This window comes from Coregonus lavaretus, assembly GCF_964263955.1.
Source record: "Coregonus lavaretus genome assembly, chromosome: 17".
NCBI classification, from domain to species: domain Eukaryota; kingdom Metazoa; phylum Chordata; class Actinopteri; order Salmoniformes; family Salmonidae; genus Coregonus; species Coregonus lavaretus.
Window position 1 is genome coordinate 36,722,759 of NC_140004.1, and position 17,201 is coordinate 36,739,959.

The window sequence follows — 17,201 nt, forward strand, 5'->3', positions numbered from 1 at the left end:
TGGACACAGTATGCTTACATTATTAGCTATCTTTGTTATTATTTGTTGTTATTTGTTATTAGTCCCATCCTTCAACTCTATTCAATACCTCCCATCTATCTCTTAACACCATCCATATAGGATTTCTATTTGCCATATATATTTCAACCATACTTTGATGTTTTACAAAAGTTCTGAACCTTTCTATTCTCATTGCTTCTACAGATTGTGAATTAAAAATAAACATTTTTGCTAAAAGTATTATTATATTATTGATTGATTGACTATGACTTTTCAGATCACCCAGTAATGCTATCTGCAAGGTTAGTTCCAGGTAAATATTGCAATCCTTTAGCCATTCCTGGACCTGTGTCCAAAAACAAGCTACAAATGGACAGAACCAAAACAAATGATCTAATGATTCTATCTCTTCACAGCAAAATCTGCAGAGCTGGGAAGATTGTATCCCCCATATAAATAACATTCTATTGGTAGCAAGAATTTAATATAATAATTTAAATTGAAAGATTCTAATTTTTGAATCCGGTGTCGTTTTGCGTGTCAGTTCATAAACACTATGCCATGGGATCGGTACGTCAAAGATCTCTTCCCAACTATTTTGCAATCTATATGGGACTGCTGTCAATCCTTTGGTCCTTAAGTGAAACTGATATACTTTTTTATTTATCACAGTTTTCCTTAACCAATTATGTTCTTTAATGCAAGGCCGACAGACAAGTTCCTTACTTTCTCCCCCTTCAACTTTCCTCTTCCACTTTTGCGGTATGGCTGCAATTATTTGGTTGTAATTTTGGGTAGAGCAGACATTTCCATATGTTTTTATTAGCTGCATGTGCGACATAACTCCACCAGTCCTACCGATGATATCATTTACGAAGATTATACCTTTTTTAAACATTCTGTCAATAAATATAGGTTTTTTGTCAATTAGTATATTTGAATTTAACCACAATATTTGTTGCATTATTTGTTCTGTCGTTTCTGGAGGATTAAATTGAAATTGTAACCAACTTTCTATGGCTTGTTTTAGAAATAGTGACATTTGGGAGATTATTTCCTTTTCAAATAACTGAAAGTGAGAGGTTGTAATCTGAATAAAGGGAAAAAGGCCTTTCTTGAACAGTGGGTGAGACAATCTTACTAATTTGCTTGAGAACCAGTTCGGATTTAAGTATAACTTTTGGATGACTGAAGATTTTAGTGATAGGTCTAATGCTTTAATATTTAATAATTTCTGTCCTCCGAATTCATATTCATTATATAAATATGCTCTTTTAATTTTGTCTGGCTTGCCGTTCCAAATAAAATTGAATATTTTTTTCTCATATAATTTAAAAAACTGTTTGCTAGGCGTAGGCAAGACCATAAGCAAATAGGTAAACTGGGATAATACTAAAGAGTTAATCAGGGTGATTTTTCCACAAATTGACAGGTATTTTCCTTTCCATGGTAGTAAGATCTTATCTATTTTTGCTAACTTTCTATTAAAATTTATTGAAGTGAGATCATTTATTTCCTTTGGGATATGTATTCCGAGTATATCCACATCACCATCAGACCATTTTATTGGTAAACTACATGGTAATGTAAAAATTGTATTTTTTAGTGATCCAATACGTAATATAGTACATTTGTCATAATTTGGTTTTAATCCAGAGAGGTTAGAAAATGTATCTAGATCCTCTATGAGGCTGTGGAGGGATTCTAGTTGTGGATCTAAAAGAAAACATGAATCATCTGCGTACAATGACACCTTTGTTTTTAAGCCCTGTATTTCTAATCCTCTGATATTATTATTGGATCTGATTTTAATAGCTAACATCTCGATGGCCACAATAAATAGATATGCCGATAGTGGACAACCTTGTTTCACTCCTCTTGACAGTTTGAAACTTTCTGAGAAATAGCCATTATTTACTATTTTACACCTAGGGTTACTATACATGATTTTGACCCATTTTATAAGAGATTCTCCAAAATTGAAATGCTCCAGGCATTTATATATGAATTCCAGTCGAACTTTATCAAATGCCTTTTCGAAGTCTGCTATGAATAGCAGGCCTGGTTTCCCATATTTTCCATAGTGTTCTATTGTTTCCAATACTTGCCTTATATTGTCTCCAATGTATCTTCCATGTAAAAAACCTGTCTGATTAGAATGAATAATATCCGACAATACCTTTTTAATTCTATGCGCTATACATTTTGCTAGGATTTTTGCATCACAACACTGAAGTGTAAGGGGCCTCCAATTTTGTAAATGGACTGGATCTTTATATTTTCCACTTGTATCCTGTTTCAGTAATAATGAGATCAGACCTTCTTCTTGAGTGTCAGATAATCTACCATTTACATAGGAGTGGTTAAAACATGCTAATAACGGTCCTCTTAGTATTTCAAAAAAGGTTTGGTATACCTCGATTGGTATGCCATCCAACCCTGGAGTTTTCCCGGACTTAAAGTCTTTAATTGCATCCAGAAGTTCCTCCTCTGTAATTTCACCTTCACATGAGTATTTCTGTGTGGCTGTTAATTTGACATTATCAATAGGAAAAAAATCTCTACAATTAGCTTCAGTTAGAGGAGATGGAGGCGACTGAAAAGAAAACATATGCTTAAAATACTTTGTTTCTTCCTTCAAAATATCATTAGGTGAATTATGGGTGACTCCGTCAATTGTAACCAGTTTCATTAAGTTATTTTTGGTAGCATTCCTATGTTGAAGATTAAAAAAGAATTTTGTGCATTTTTCCCCATATTCCATCCAGTTTGCTTTATTTTTATAATATATTACACTTGATCTTTCTTGAATAAGTTTTTCCATTTCTTTTTGTTTTTCCTCTAATTTATTCTGAGCCTCTATGTTACAGTTTTTATTGCCATCTATCTGTTCTGTTAGACTTTCTATTTCCTTTCTTAGTATAAACTCTTTTGACCTAAATTGCTTTTGTTTTCGAGATGAGTACTGAATTGCATGGCCTCTAAAGGCACATTTAAAGGTGTCCCATACAATAAGGGGATTCGCTGTACCTAAGTTATGTTGGAAAAAGTCAGTTATAAATTCCTTTGTTCTAATTATAAATAAATTATCATCTAATAGGCTTTGATTAAATTTCCAATATCCTCGCCCACGTGGAAATTCAGTCAGAGTAATGTATATGCCTATTATATGATGGTCCGACCGCATTCTGTCCCCTATCAACACTTTTTTTACTTTTGGTGCCAACGAGAATGAGATAAGAAAGAAGTCAAGACGACTAGCTTGATTCAGTCTCCGCCATGTATATCTCACTAGATCAGCATATTTAAGCCTCCATATATCTACTAGTTCTAATGTATCCATGACATTCACAATTTCCTTAAGAGCATGTGGGTGATTGTTTGTGGTGTGATTTCCTTTTCGGTCCATTGAGCTATTTAAAACAGTATTATAATCCCCCACCATAATAATATTGTCTTGAGTTGCTTGCAGGCTTGATAATTTATTATATATATTGTCAAAGAATTGTGGATCATCATTATTTGGTCCGTAAAGGTTAATTAGCCATATCTGTTTATTGTCCAATACCATATTTAAAATAATCCATCTACCTTGCGTATCTATTTGGACAATTTGCACATTCGGATCGAAATTACTATTAATTAATATCATCACCCCTTTTGAATTTCTTTGCCCATGGGAGAAGTATATTTCCCCCCCCCCCATTCTTTTTTCCACGCTACTTCATCTCGAATTGTTGAATGAGTTTCCTGTATACAATAGATATTATATTCCTTCTCTTTGAGCCATGTAAATATTGTTCTTCTTTTGTTATTATCAGCTAAGCCATTACAATTATAACTGGCTATACTTATTTCACCATACACCATAATGAGATACAAGTTTCAAGTCTATTTATCATTATATATGTTTGTAAATTTACCAATAAAAAATAGCGTAATGATTGAGTGTCCATGTAGCTGTACCGTGATATTTGCATTGCTACGGAGTAACCCTTCAATTGTTCTCCACTAATTCCCCCACTAAAGCCCCTCCCCATCCCAAGTTGAGCCGTCATCCCAGTGATCAGCATCCCCCCCACGTCCCTCCGTATCCCTAAGGCCCTGAGAGGCCAGGACCCATCCATCGAAAACAGCACACAGTGCCACCCACAAAACAGAAGCAGGTTAACCGCCAAAAGCATTTCCAATGCTTTCACCTCTATATATATATATATCTATATAACTATTATTTATTTATTTTATTATGCATATCCTATTTTCCATCATTATCAATTAATATGCGTAATAATGTCGGCAGTTCACGCATAGGATTCTAACATATAACCAGGATTGCCATTATATTACATTTAATTCATTGACAAGCAATTATTATCCTAGCAAATAATTCCCGCGGTCCATCCCATACCCCCCCCCCAACATCCCCACCCCCCCCACAACAGATGCCAGACCAGCACACACGCACATACTCACATACTCCAACACACTCAACCCCCCTCCTCCACAATCCACCATAAAATCCAATACTCAACGGCTGTTATATCCCAGAGCCCAACCCGAGAAATAACTTGATCTACGAGTGCACATACAGTTAAAGCTGATTGAGAAAGCATGCAAATTGAGCAGAAATTGACAACAATGTGAGATTTGATTAATCTACTTAATCTATGTCAAGTCCTAGGTGATGGAGATCAGATCCACCCTCTTCACCTGAGACACAAACACTCTGATCCCCTGTTGTAACCATTTTCCCAAGCATCTCCATGCGGTCAGACCTTTGATTATTTTGTGCCACCTGGGCCACAATGATAAACCCCCTCTCTGATTGTCCGAGTGTGACCCCCTCCCCATGGGTTACTGCAGCCAGTGTTGCCAGCACTGCCACTACCTGGGTGGGCGTACCCCACCGGAATCCCCACCGGCTAGGTAAAAGGTCGTCAAGGTTCTCATTAGCAGCTTTGAGAATTTCCTTGTATATTATGCTCTCCCATCAGGGGGCTCTGGCTTTGTAGGACCAACCCTGCCAGGCAGGCTCAGAATCTTGAGGGGGCGGTGCTGCTCAAGTAGGTCTCTGACCGCATTTATTTCTCTATTTAGGCTACATATTCACAGCAGGTCCATAAAATAGATGGGAACTTCTCTTTGGTGTATGGGTCGCTCAGGTGGGTGTCCAGGTTATAGGGTTAGGGATCTTTCCATCATGATAGGACAATGAATAATTAGATTAGATGTTTACTATATTTAAAAATGTATATCCCTCATCTACACAAAATTGAAAGCTCTCTCTCTCACTACCCCTGTTCATAGACCCCCGGTCGGCTCTGGGATATGCAACCATTTCCCCTCTCACTCACTTAACGCCGTACCTTTTCAAACACAAAAATGCACACCACATGGCTGACTGCGGAAGAAATGGGCTGAGCGTGCAAACGCACCCGCATCCACATCTGCTGCAAGGGGGAAAGGACGCCAGAGAGAACACAGGACCAACCACAACAACCATCCGCCAAAACAACAACCTCCCGCCAAAAAATCCATGTTCTAATTATTTGTATATAAAGATGTATTATTCTGCTTGTTATATCGTTTTATCCATTTATAAAATACTATACTTACTATAAATATTATTTAATATTACAATCCCTATCATTGCTAGTATCAGGTGCTCCAATATTTGACTCCTCCATTACAACTTTTAGAATAGCCATGGAGTAGTCTTTGTGTCTCTGAACATTTGGTTGTCAATATATAATTTATCCACCACTAGTGCAACACGTTTCCCTTTTAATCTGTTTTCCTTGAAGATTGGATACAGAACTTTGCGCCTTTCTACAATCTCCTTCGGGAACTGATCATTCATGCCTATTTTCGTGCCAGCAAGTCTCCTTCCCAGGCTTTTCACCATAGCTTTGTCCTTAAAAAAAGCAAATTTGGCAACGATTGGGCGCTCATATTTCTGTCCTCTTTTTCCGAAACGATGTACACGTTCGAGTTGGATTTTATCGACAGCCTCGAGTGGGATTTGCAGCGCTGTATGCAGGAAGTCCTTCATAATATTCTCTGTTATTTCTCCCTCCTTTTCCTGAATACCCGTAAGTATTAGATTTTCCCTCATCGATCTAGTTTGGATGTCTAGTAAGGCTTCTCTCAGAAGATTGTTCTCCTTTTTTAATTCCCTAACGTCCATTTCCATTTTAGAGACTGTCACTTTTATTTCTTTGGTTTCTTTCTCCATTACCAAAGCTTTGATTTATTACGTTTTAGCATTTATTCTTATTCTATTCTTTGTTGCTAAAGTACCGCTTGTATCCAACCTACAGTTCAGACTTCATGTTACAGAAAAGTAAAAAAATGAAAAATAAATAGATGCTCTTACAGTTGTCAGGATGGCCGAGTGGTCTAAGGCGCCAGACTCAAGGTCAACAGTCTTCCTAAATATATGGGCATTCTGGTCTCCGATAGGAGGTGTGGGTTCAAATCACACATCTGATGAAGCTTTTCAATAAAAAAAGTAGAAGTTATTCTACACAGAGAATTGCTCCAAATGTTGAAGTAAAAACAAAATAACAGTGATTAAGAGTTTGATACATGTCATCAACTGTGAAAAGAAAACAAATGAAACTGGAATAATAGTTTGATATGTCATCAATTGTCAACATTTGAATTCACTTTTGTAATTTCCTTTAAAAAAATACTTTTTAATATATGATTAATTAAGTTTGAGCATTTTTTCATATTCAATTCTTTGTTGCTAAAGTCCAGCTCGTATCCAAACTACAGTGATTAAGAGTTTGATACATGTCATCAACTGTGAAAAGAAAACACATAAAACTGGAATAATAGTTTGATATGTCATCAATTGCCTACATTTGAATTCACTTATGCAATTTCCTTTAAAAAAATACTTTTTAATATATGATTTATTAAGTTTTAGCATTTTTTCTTATTATATTCTTTGTTGCTAAAGTCCCGCTTGTATCCAACCTACAGTTCAGACTTCATGTCACAGAAAAGTAAAAAAAAAAAAAAAAAAAAAATACTCATACAGTTGTCAGGATGGCCGAGTGGTCAAAGGCGCCAGACTCAAGGTGAGCAGCCTTCCTAGAGATAGGGGTATTCTGGTCTCCGATAGGAGGCGTGGGTTCAAATCCCACTTCTGACATCGCTTTTCCCTAAAAAAAAGTAGAAGTTATTCTACACAGAGAATTGCTCCAAATCGTGAAGTGAAAACAACATAACAGTGATAAAGAGTTTGATACATGTCATCAACTGTGAAAAGAAAACATATGAAACTGGAATAATAGTTTGATATGTCATGAATTGCCTACATTTGAAATCACTTATGCAATTTCATTTAAAAAAATACTTTTTAATACATGATTTATTAAGTTTTAGCATTTTTTCTTATTCTATTCTTTGTTGCTAAAGTCCCGCTTGTATCCAACCTACAGTTCAGACTTCATGTTACAGAAAAGTAAAAAAATAAAATATAAATAGATGCTCATACAGTTGTCAGGATGGCTGAGTGGTCTAAGGCGCCAGACTCAAGGTGAGCAGCCTTCTTAGATATAGGGGTATTCTGGTCTCCGATAGGGGGCGTGGGTTCAAATAGTACGGTTTTTAAACGTGTGAATACCTGAATATTATACACTACTGGAACGAGAAGCGTCTCAACTCTGAATCTAGCTAAACTGTTGTTGCACAAATGAAATAATATTCAGACTCCAAGCAAATATATTAGCATATAGCAAAACCAGTACTGTATTTTGAAACCGTTCATGCCCGTATATTCGTAGACAGATAACGTATTTTTCTCAACCTATCTACACAAACGAAACACCATTCAAAAGCTGCTACCTCATAGATTCCAACAGTGATAGCCGTGTTCCTCTATGACCAACACTCACTAAACTATTAATCAAAGAACGTCAATAACAAACTTCCATTTTTTTTATCACAACAACAAACTGCTTCTTACCTTTGTTGTTTCTGTCACCAAAAGTAGTGTCTGATCGAATAAAACTAATTGAAAAGATACTCTAGGGTCTCTCTCTCATTCCGAGTCGATTTCAATGAGTTTCCATCGTTTTACATGGCCAACAATGTGTTTGAAGATGAAGTCAGTAGTTTGGTTCAAAAACAACAGGCACTTTTTTGTCGCCAGCTTCTGGATATATGATGCAATCCCCGTGATTTGTCATTGTTCTCATTTCATTCTACTGATCCAGAGCTTTCGATAGAGGGGTCACATATCAAAATCGACCAAACGGTTGTTGAAATATCCAAGTGCGCAACTCATTGTCTCATATTAGTTGACTTGCTGCATTACGCACAGTTACGCAGAGCGCACAACAACACTAGAATTTCGGAGGGAAAACACAAAGTTTATTCAAATATGGCAGGCTCTAGTAACAAATATACAGTTACAGAGGCATTATTAATTGTAACAGATGAAAGTTGGACTCCATGTATCCCCATTGACTCTGAATCAGACGATGAGGACCTGCTTAGACCGGACGAACCAGACCCCAACGACGAGATCGAAGGTTACCGTGTCCAGGGCCCTACTCAAGCATCAGAAGAGTATGTAATCCCATAGTTATTTATTACTTCTAAAACAACTATTACAAATGTATTGTATGAGTACAAAACATACATTCTAAAATATCTATTTGAGTAACAGAAGCTCAACGTAAGTTAGCGCTAGCTTAGCTTAGAGGCCCACGCGCAAGTTTACTTACAATAGAATGCTATGTGTATTATTTCTTGTCACTGAATTATCACTTTCGTCAACATTCTCATAGTTCTAACTATTTATTTTATATATCTGACTGTTTTGAGTCAGATTTGTCAATGAATGAATACAAGTGTGTTTTAGTCATGATTTTCTTTTCTCTTTTGTCTTGTTTGTACAGTGAAGATGATTATAGGGGTGATGAGCCACAGCCAGAGCATCTGCCTCCTCAGCCACAGCTTCCCCTTCCTCAGGCAGAGCCTCCTCTTCCTCAGCCTGGCTGCTTGTCTAGACAACGCACTTCTGCTCCCCTCCCTCGGCCACGGTCTTAATCGGACACTGAGTCCCCTGTAAAGAGCCCTCAACCCAAAAGAATGGGAAAAGCTTTCTCAAAGTCAGCGCAGAGGAAGAAGAAGATAGGTGACATAATAGAGAAGAGAAAAAAAGGTCTATATTTTGTGTGACAACCCACCCAAGGACACCATATCATTGTTTATAGTTTTGGGATGTGTGTCATTTTTGTTTTTAAATTTGTTGTTTATAGTTTCTAATAAATCTGCTCAGCTCTATGGTTTATTTTAATGGGAACACGTATAGAGGTCTGGGAGAACATGGGAAACAACATCAAAACAGTTGTATTTTGATGGAATGTACACATATAGTGATATGTTAGTGAAATTACATGCCTTTTGCTGTCTGGTACCTGATAATAGTCAAATGGCACTGATGGTGCCCAAATCTACCCAAATGTCTCCATTTGGTAATCCGCCTAAACATACTTCAACTAAAACCCCTACAACTTTGGTTTACTTTGCTTTATTGGCATCAAACTTCACATAAGTACTCATCAGATATCGGGCTATGGTCCCATAGTGTATAGGGGCTGCAGCTGCATAAGTCCAATAAATTATTCCCTATAAACCCTGAAGTTACTTTCAGGCAAAATCAAAACCTCCCAATGTATGCTGTGTTCTAGCTTCATGTACTCTGACACAGTAATACCCACATGAATTATGTTGATAGCCCTTGTCGTTTTGGAGATATACTCTATTCAATTTGGGCATGCATTTTCGAGGCAGGCACTTTAGCCAGGTGCCTAGTGATGAAGAGGTTAAAAATATATGTTTTACTATATCATTTATTAGGTTTTAGCATTTTTTCACATTCAATTCTTTGTTGCTAAAGTCCCGCATGTTTCCAACCTACAGTTCAGACTTTATGTTACAGAAAAGATTTTCAAAAAAGACAATAATATGATCTTCATGCAGTGTTCAGGTTGGCCGAGTGGTCTAAGGCACCATACTTAAGGTGAGAAGCCTTCCTCCATATAGGGGTATTCTGGTCTCCAAAAGGAGGCGTGGGTTCAAATCCCACTTCTGACATTTCTCTCCCCTAAAGAAAGTATAAGTTATTCTACACAGAAAATTGCTTCAAATGGTGAAATGAAAACAAAATAAGAGTTATTAAGAGTTTGATACATGTCATCAACTGTGAAAAGAAAACACATGAAACCTGAATAATAGTTTGATATATCATCAATTGCCTACATTTGAATTCTCTTATGCAATTTCCTTTAAAAAAATAATTGTACTATATCATTTATTAGGTTTTAGCATTTTTTCATATTCTATTTTTTGTTGCTAATGTCCCGCATGTGTACAGCTAATGTCCCGCATGTGTACAGTTCAGATTTTATGTTACAGAAAAGTAAAAAAGAAAGAAAATAATTTGTGCTTCATGCAGTTGTTAGGTTGGCCAAGTGGTCTAAGGCGCCATAGTGAAGGTGAGAGAACTTTCTCAAATTAGGGATGTTCTGGTCTCTAATAGGAGGCGTGGGTTTAAATCCCACTTTTGACATCCCTTTTCCCTAAAAAAAGTAGAAGTTAATCTACATAGAGAATTGTTCCAAATGGTGAGGGGGATATTTTAGTGAACTATGTGCTAAACAAAGTTAAATAATGGTTCCTTTCACTGGGCTTGTGTATGTGTGAAATGAGGATCTGACCTAGGGTCGAATTGCTCGCTAATTGCTTACCTAGTCCATAGTTGTCTTACCTTATCAGAGACTGAAACCAGACTTTGATTTTAAATAAAGTATAGTGATCGTTTTCCACATCATAATTGGCGACCCCGGATGGGACTGGAAAGAGATAATTGATTGCTGCGCCATCTGAGAAAGTTTGGACGATTCACACAAATACAGTGGCTACCGTTAAATAGAGGTAAGCAACGTTCTTACTTCTAGGATAGGAACTGTGTGATTCGATCAAGCTGAATCAGAGGGTAAGGTACGAGAGGGGTCTCTCCAGCATTAAGGACTACATTTAGGAAAAGTACTGAGTTTTTGTTGGAATGAGAAATAAGCATGCATGCAATGTTGTCCGCTGTAGCTCAGTTGGTAGAGCATGGCGCTTGCAACACCTGGGTTGTGGGTTTGTTTCCCATGGGGGGACACTTTGAAAATGTATGCACTCACTAACTGTAAATCGCTCTAGATAAGAGTGTCTGCTAAACTGTAAATAATTTATGTTTGAGCTGGCTAGCAGAAATGCAGGCTTTTGGACAAGAAGTTAAAAAAGTAGTTTTGCTCCTCCAGAGTAGGTGACACATCATCCTGTGGGGGTGATGCAATAATTGGAGAATTAATGGTATATGGATATTCATTTACAGAGAGGGAAAAAAGTATTTGATCCCCTGCTGATTTTGTAAGTTTGCCCACTGACAAAGACATGATCAGTCTATAGTTTTAATGGTAGGTTTATTTGAACAGTGAGAGACAGAATAACAACAAAAAAATCCAGAAAAACGCATGTCAAAAATGTTATAAATTGATTTGCATTTTAATGAGGGAAATAAGTATTTGACCCCCTTTCAATCAGAAATATTTCTGGCTCCCAGGTGTCTTTTATACAGGTAACGAGCTGATATTCGGAGCACACTCTTATAGGGAGTGCTCCTAATCTCAGCTTGTTACCTGTATAAAAGACACCTGGGAGCCAGAAGCAATAAATCAATCAGATTCCAAACTCTCCACCATGGCCAAGACCAAAGAGCTCTCCAAGGATGTCAGGGACAAGATTGTAGACCTACACAAGGCCGGAATGGCTACAAGACCATCGCCAAGCAGCTTGGTGAGAAGGTGACAACAGTTTGTGTGATTATTCGCAAATGGAAGAAACACAAAAGAACTGTCAATCTCCCTCGGCCTGGGGCTCCATGCAAGATCTCACCTTGTGGAGTTGCAATGATCATGAGAAAGGTGAGGAATCAGCCCAGAACTACACGGGGGGATCTTGTCAATGATCTCAAGGCAGCTGGGACCATAGTCACCAAGAAAACAATTGGTAACACACTTCACCGTGAAGGACTGAAATCCTGCAGTGCCTGCAATGTCCCCCTGCTCAAGAAAGCACATATACAAGCCCGTCTGAAGTTTGCCATTGAACATCTGAATGATTCAGAGGAGAACTGGGTGAAAGTGTTGTGGTCAGATGAGACCAAAATCGAGCTCTTTGTCATCAACTCAACTCGCCGTGTTTGGAGGAGGAGGAATGCTGCCTATGACCCCAAGAACACCATCTCCACCGTCAAACATGGAGGTGGAAACGTTATGCTTTGGGGGTGTTTTTCTGCTAAGGGGACAGGACAACTTCACCGCATCAAAGGGACGATGGATGGGGCCATATACCATCAAATCTTGGGTGAGAACCTCCTTCCCTCAGCCAGGGCATTGAAAATGGGTCGTGGATGGGTATTCCAGCATGACAAGGACCCAAAACACACGGCCAAGGCAACAAAGGAGTGGCTCAAGAAGAAGCATATTAAGGTCCTGGAGTGGCCTAGCCAGTCTCCAGACCTTAATCCCATAGAAAATCTGTGGAGGGAGCTGAAGGTTCGAGTTGCCAAACGTCAGCCTCGAAACCTTAATGACTTGGAGAAGATCTGCAAAGAGGAGTGTAACAAAATCCCTCCTGAGATGTGTGCAAACCTGGTGGCCAACTACAAGAAACGTCTGACCTCTGTGATCGCCAACAAGGGTTTTGCCACCAAGTACTAAGTCATGTTTTGCAGAGGGGTCAAATACTTAGTTCCCTCATTAAAAAATGCAAATAAATTTATAACATTTTTTACATGCATTCTTCTGGATTTTGTTGTTGTTATTCTGTCTCTCACTGTTCAAATAAACCTACCATTAAAATTATAGACTGATCATGTCTTTGTCAGTGGGCAAACGTACAAAATCAGCAGGGGATCAAAAACTTTTTTCCCTCACTGTACCAACTGAGTGTGGAAAATTCACATTACTAGGAGGGGATCAGAAGGTGTGTGTGTCTTTATCAGGAGGTGTATGAGAAATCCTGTTGGAGGAACAGGTCACGTGTACGGGTGTGAGTGTATGACGTATACACATTGTATTTCGGCCAATCTTTTAGGGTTTGTTTCGGACATGATATTTGGAAAATCTAGAGGTTATGTAGGGTCATGGTAAAATTGACCACAGTAAAATAATAACTGTGATAGGGTTAACATTCCAAATTGGGGCCCGTTGGTAGAATACAATATTCCTGTAGGTTATACAAATTGTGATTAAGCGTGTTTGAGAACAACATTGTGTGAATGTGATATGAGAATGGTATAAATGTGGAAAATGAGTTGCACTCTGAGGTTTGAATGATGAGATAAAGAGGTGTGTATGATAATGTTATATAGGTTTGGATAATGAGCTTTTTACATAATGATATCTTGGGGTGTGTACAACACTGCCTGGCATAGAATAGTGTAAGATCAGTGAATAGCGACCAGTCTGGGAGAATTCTATGACTGAGGGGCAGGGTCTAGGTAGTTAAAGTTGTTGTTCCGCTGGGACTAGATTATGATAAACTGATTGGTGGTGTAGTATCTGAAAGTCTATGATTTTGCTGACGTTTGCAAATGGTGTGTTAGAGGAACTTGGCTCTGCTTGCGGAAACATCTGGAAAACATTACTATAGGAGCCCCCTAAAACAGAGGAGAGTCTGCTATGTAGAGGCCAGGGATTGGTCTATTAAAATCACGCCATATTATGTTACATAGGATATAAATACCATGTTTTGAACAAAGGATGGGGAGAATAACATATTAGAGATTGGGTCAGTTGTTCTCTGGATTTCTGCAAAGTCTGTAAATTGATACTGTAATCTTTGATGTAATAAACCATTATAATCAAGGACAGTGTCAGCGGATTCCTTGTCTACACAGCATATCAGCATCGTTGTCTTGACACCACAGAATGGCGACAAGGATTTTTTGGACGTGTTGCGTCTCTTCAACGTTCCATTCATGGGCTACGAAGTGACTCCCGCTCAAGAGGCCGGCAGATAAGGTGAGCTTTCTCACAAATTTGGCCGCTGGTCGGTTCGTGTGCTGTGTGTGTGCGTTGAGGAGATGTACCGTTTAAGAACTTGTGTGTGCACCTTGCTCATATTTGCTGTGTGATGAGAATCCGTTCTAAATTTCTAAATTTGTTTGCGTTGGGAACAACGCAAACAGGGGGGAGTGTCTATAGGAATTGTTAACACTGGACACACGGATATTTGGCTTGAATAAAATTAAAAGGAGTGTCCAGGAATAGCATGAAGGAATAAGGCCAGGAAATAAGGAAAAAGTATACTATTAGGACGTCGCTGATTTAAGGAAGCCCTCAAACGAGGCGATCATTAGGATGGGCCGAAAATCCTGAAAACTCACTAGGTTGATTTTTAAGGTCAGTTCTGGGAACTGGAGTTTGTGGAATATACATTTAATTGTACGTTACCTCTCGACATAGAGTTGACGAGGTATATGTTCGAAGTAACCTCTCATTGAATATCTGCAACTCTGACATTGCTTTTCCCTAAAAAAAGTAGAAGTTATTCTACACAGAGAATTGCTCCAAATGGTGAAGTGAAAACAAAATAACAGTGATTAAGAGTTTAATAAATGTCATCAACTGTGAAAAGAAAACACATGAAACTGGAATAATAGTTTGATATGTCATCAATTGCCCACATCATACAGTTGTCAGGATGGCCGAGTGGTCTAAGGCGCCAGACTCAAGGTGAGCAGCCTTCCTAAATATAGGGGCATTCTGGTCAAATCCCACTTCTGACATTGCTTTTCCCTAAAAAAAGTAGAAGTTATTCTACACAGAGAATTGCTCCAAATGGTGAAGTGAAAACAAAATAACAGTGATTAAGAGTTTAATACATGTCATCAACTGTGAAAAGAAAACACATGAAACTGGAATAATAGTTTGATATGTCATCAATTGCCTACATTTGAATTCACTTATGCAATTTCCTTTAAAAAAATACTTTTTAATTTATGATTTATTAAGTTTTAGCATTTTTTCTTATTCTATTCTTTGTTGCTAAAGTCCCGATTGTATCCAACCTACAGTTCAGACTTCATGTTACAGAAAAGTAAAAAAATAATAAATAAATGGATGCTCATACAGTTGTCAGGATGGCAGAGTGGTCTAAGGCACCAGACTCAAGGTGAGCAGCCTTCCTAAATATAGGGGCATTCTGGTCTCCGATAGGAGGCGTGGGTTCAAATCCCACTTCTGACATTGCTTTTCCCTAAAAAAAGTAGAAGTTATTCTACACAGAGAATTGCTCCAAATGGTGAAGTGAAAACAAAATAACAGTGATTAAGAGTTTAATACATGTCATCAACTGTGAAAAGAAAACACATGAAACTGGAATAATAGTTTGATATGTCATCAATTGCCTACATTTGAATTCACTTATGCAATTTCCTTTAAAAAAATACTTTTTAATTTATGATTTATTAAGTTTTAGCATTTTTTCTTATTCTATTCTTTGTTGCTAAAGTCCCGCTTGTATCCAACCTACAGTTCAGACTTCATGTTACAGAAAATACAAAAATACAAAATAAATGGAATTCATTCAGTTGTCAGGATGGCCGAGTGGTCTGAGGCGCCAGACTCAAGGTGAGCAGCCTTCCTAAATATAGGGGCATTCTGGTCTCCGATAGGAGGCGTGGGTTCAAATCCCAATTCTGACATTGCTTTTCCCTAAAAAAAGTAGAAGTTATTCTACACAGAGAATTGCTCCAAATGGTGAAGTGAAAACAAAATAACAGTGATTAAGAGTGATACATGTCATCAACTGTGAAAAGAAAAGACATGAAACTGGAATAATATTTTGATATGTCATCAATTGCCTATATTTGAATTCACTTATGCAATTTCCTTTAAAAAAATACTTTTTAATATATGATTTATTAAGTTTTAGCATTTTTTCTTATTCTATTCTTTGTTGCTAAAGTCCCGCTTGTATCCAACCTACAGTTCAGACGTCATGTTACAGAAAAGTAAAAAAATAAAATAATAAATGGATGCTCATACAGTTGTCAGGATGGCAGAGTGGTCTAAGGCGCTGAACTCAAGGTGAACAGCCTTCCTAAATATAGGGGCATTCTGGTCTCCGATAGGATGCGTGGGTTCAAATCCCACTTCTGACATTACTTTTCCCTAAAAAAAGTAGAAGTTATTCTACACAGAGAATTGCTCCAAATGGTGAAGTGAAAACAAAATAACAGTGATTAAGAGTTTAATACATGTCATCAACTGTGAAAAGAAAACACATGAAACTGGAATAATAGTTTGATATGTCATAAATAATAATAATAATAATATGCCATTTAGCAGACGCTTTTATCCAAAGCGACTTACAGTCATGCGTGCATACATTTTTGTGTATGGGTGGTCCCGGGGATCGAACCCACTACCTTGGCGTTACAAGCGCCGTGCTCTACCAGTTGAGCTACAGAGGACCACGTCATCAATTGCCTACATCATACAGTTGTCAGGATTGCCGAGTGGTCTAAGGCGCCAGACTCAAGGTGAGCAGCCTTCCTAAATATAGGGGCATTCTGTTCTCCGATAGGAGGCGTGGGTTCAAATCCCACTTCTGACATTACTTTTCCCTAAAAAAAGTAGAAGTTATTCTACACAGAGAATTGCTCCAAATGGTCAAGTGAAAACAAAATAACAGTGATTAAGAGTTTAATACATGTCATCAACTGTGAAAAGAAAACACATGAAACTGGAATAATAGTTTGATATGTCATCAATTGCCTACATTTGAATTCACTTATGCAATTTCCTTTAAAAAAATACTTTTTAATTTATGATTTATTAAGTTTTAGCATTTTTTCTTATTCTATTCTTTGTTGCTAAAGTCCCGCTTGTATCCAACCTACAGTTCAGACTTCATGTTACAGAAAATACAAAAATACAAAATAAATGGAATTCATTCAGTTGTCAGGATGGCCGAGTGGTCTGAGGCGCCAGACTCAAGGTGAGCAGCCTTCCTAAATATAGGGGCATTCTGGTCTCCGATAGGAGGCGTGGGTTCAAATCCCAATTCTGACATTGCTTTTCCCTAAAAAAAGTAGAAGTTATTCTACACAGAGAATTGCT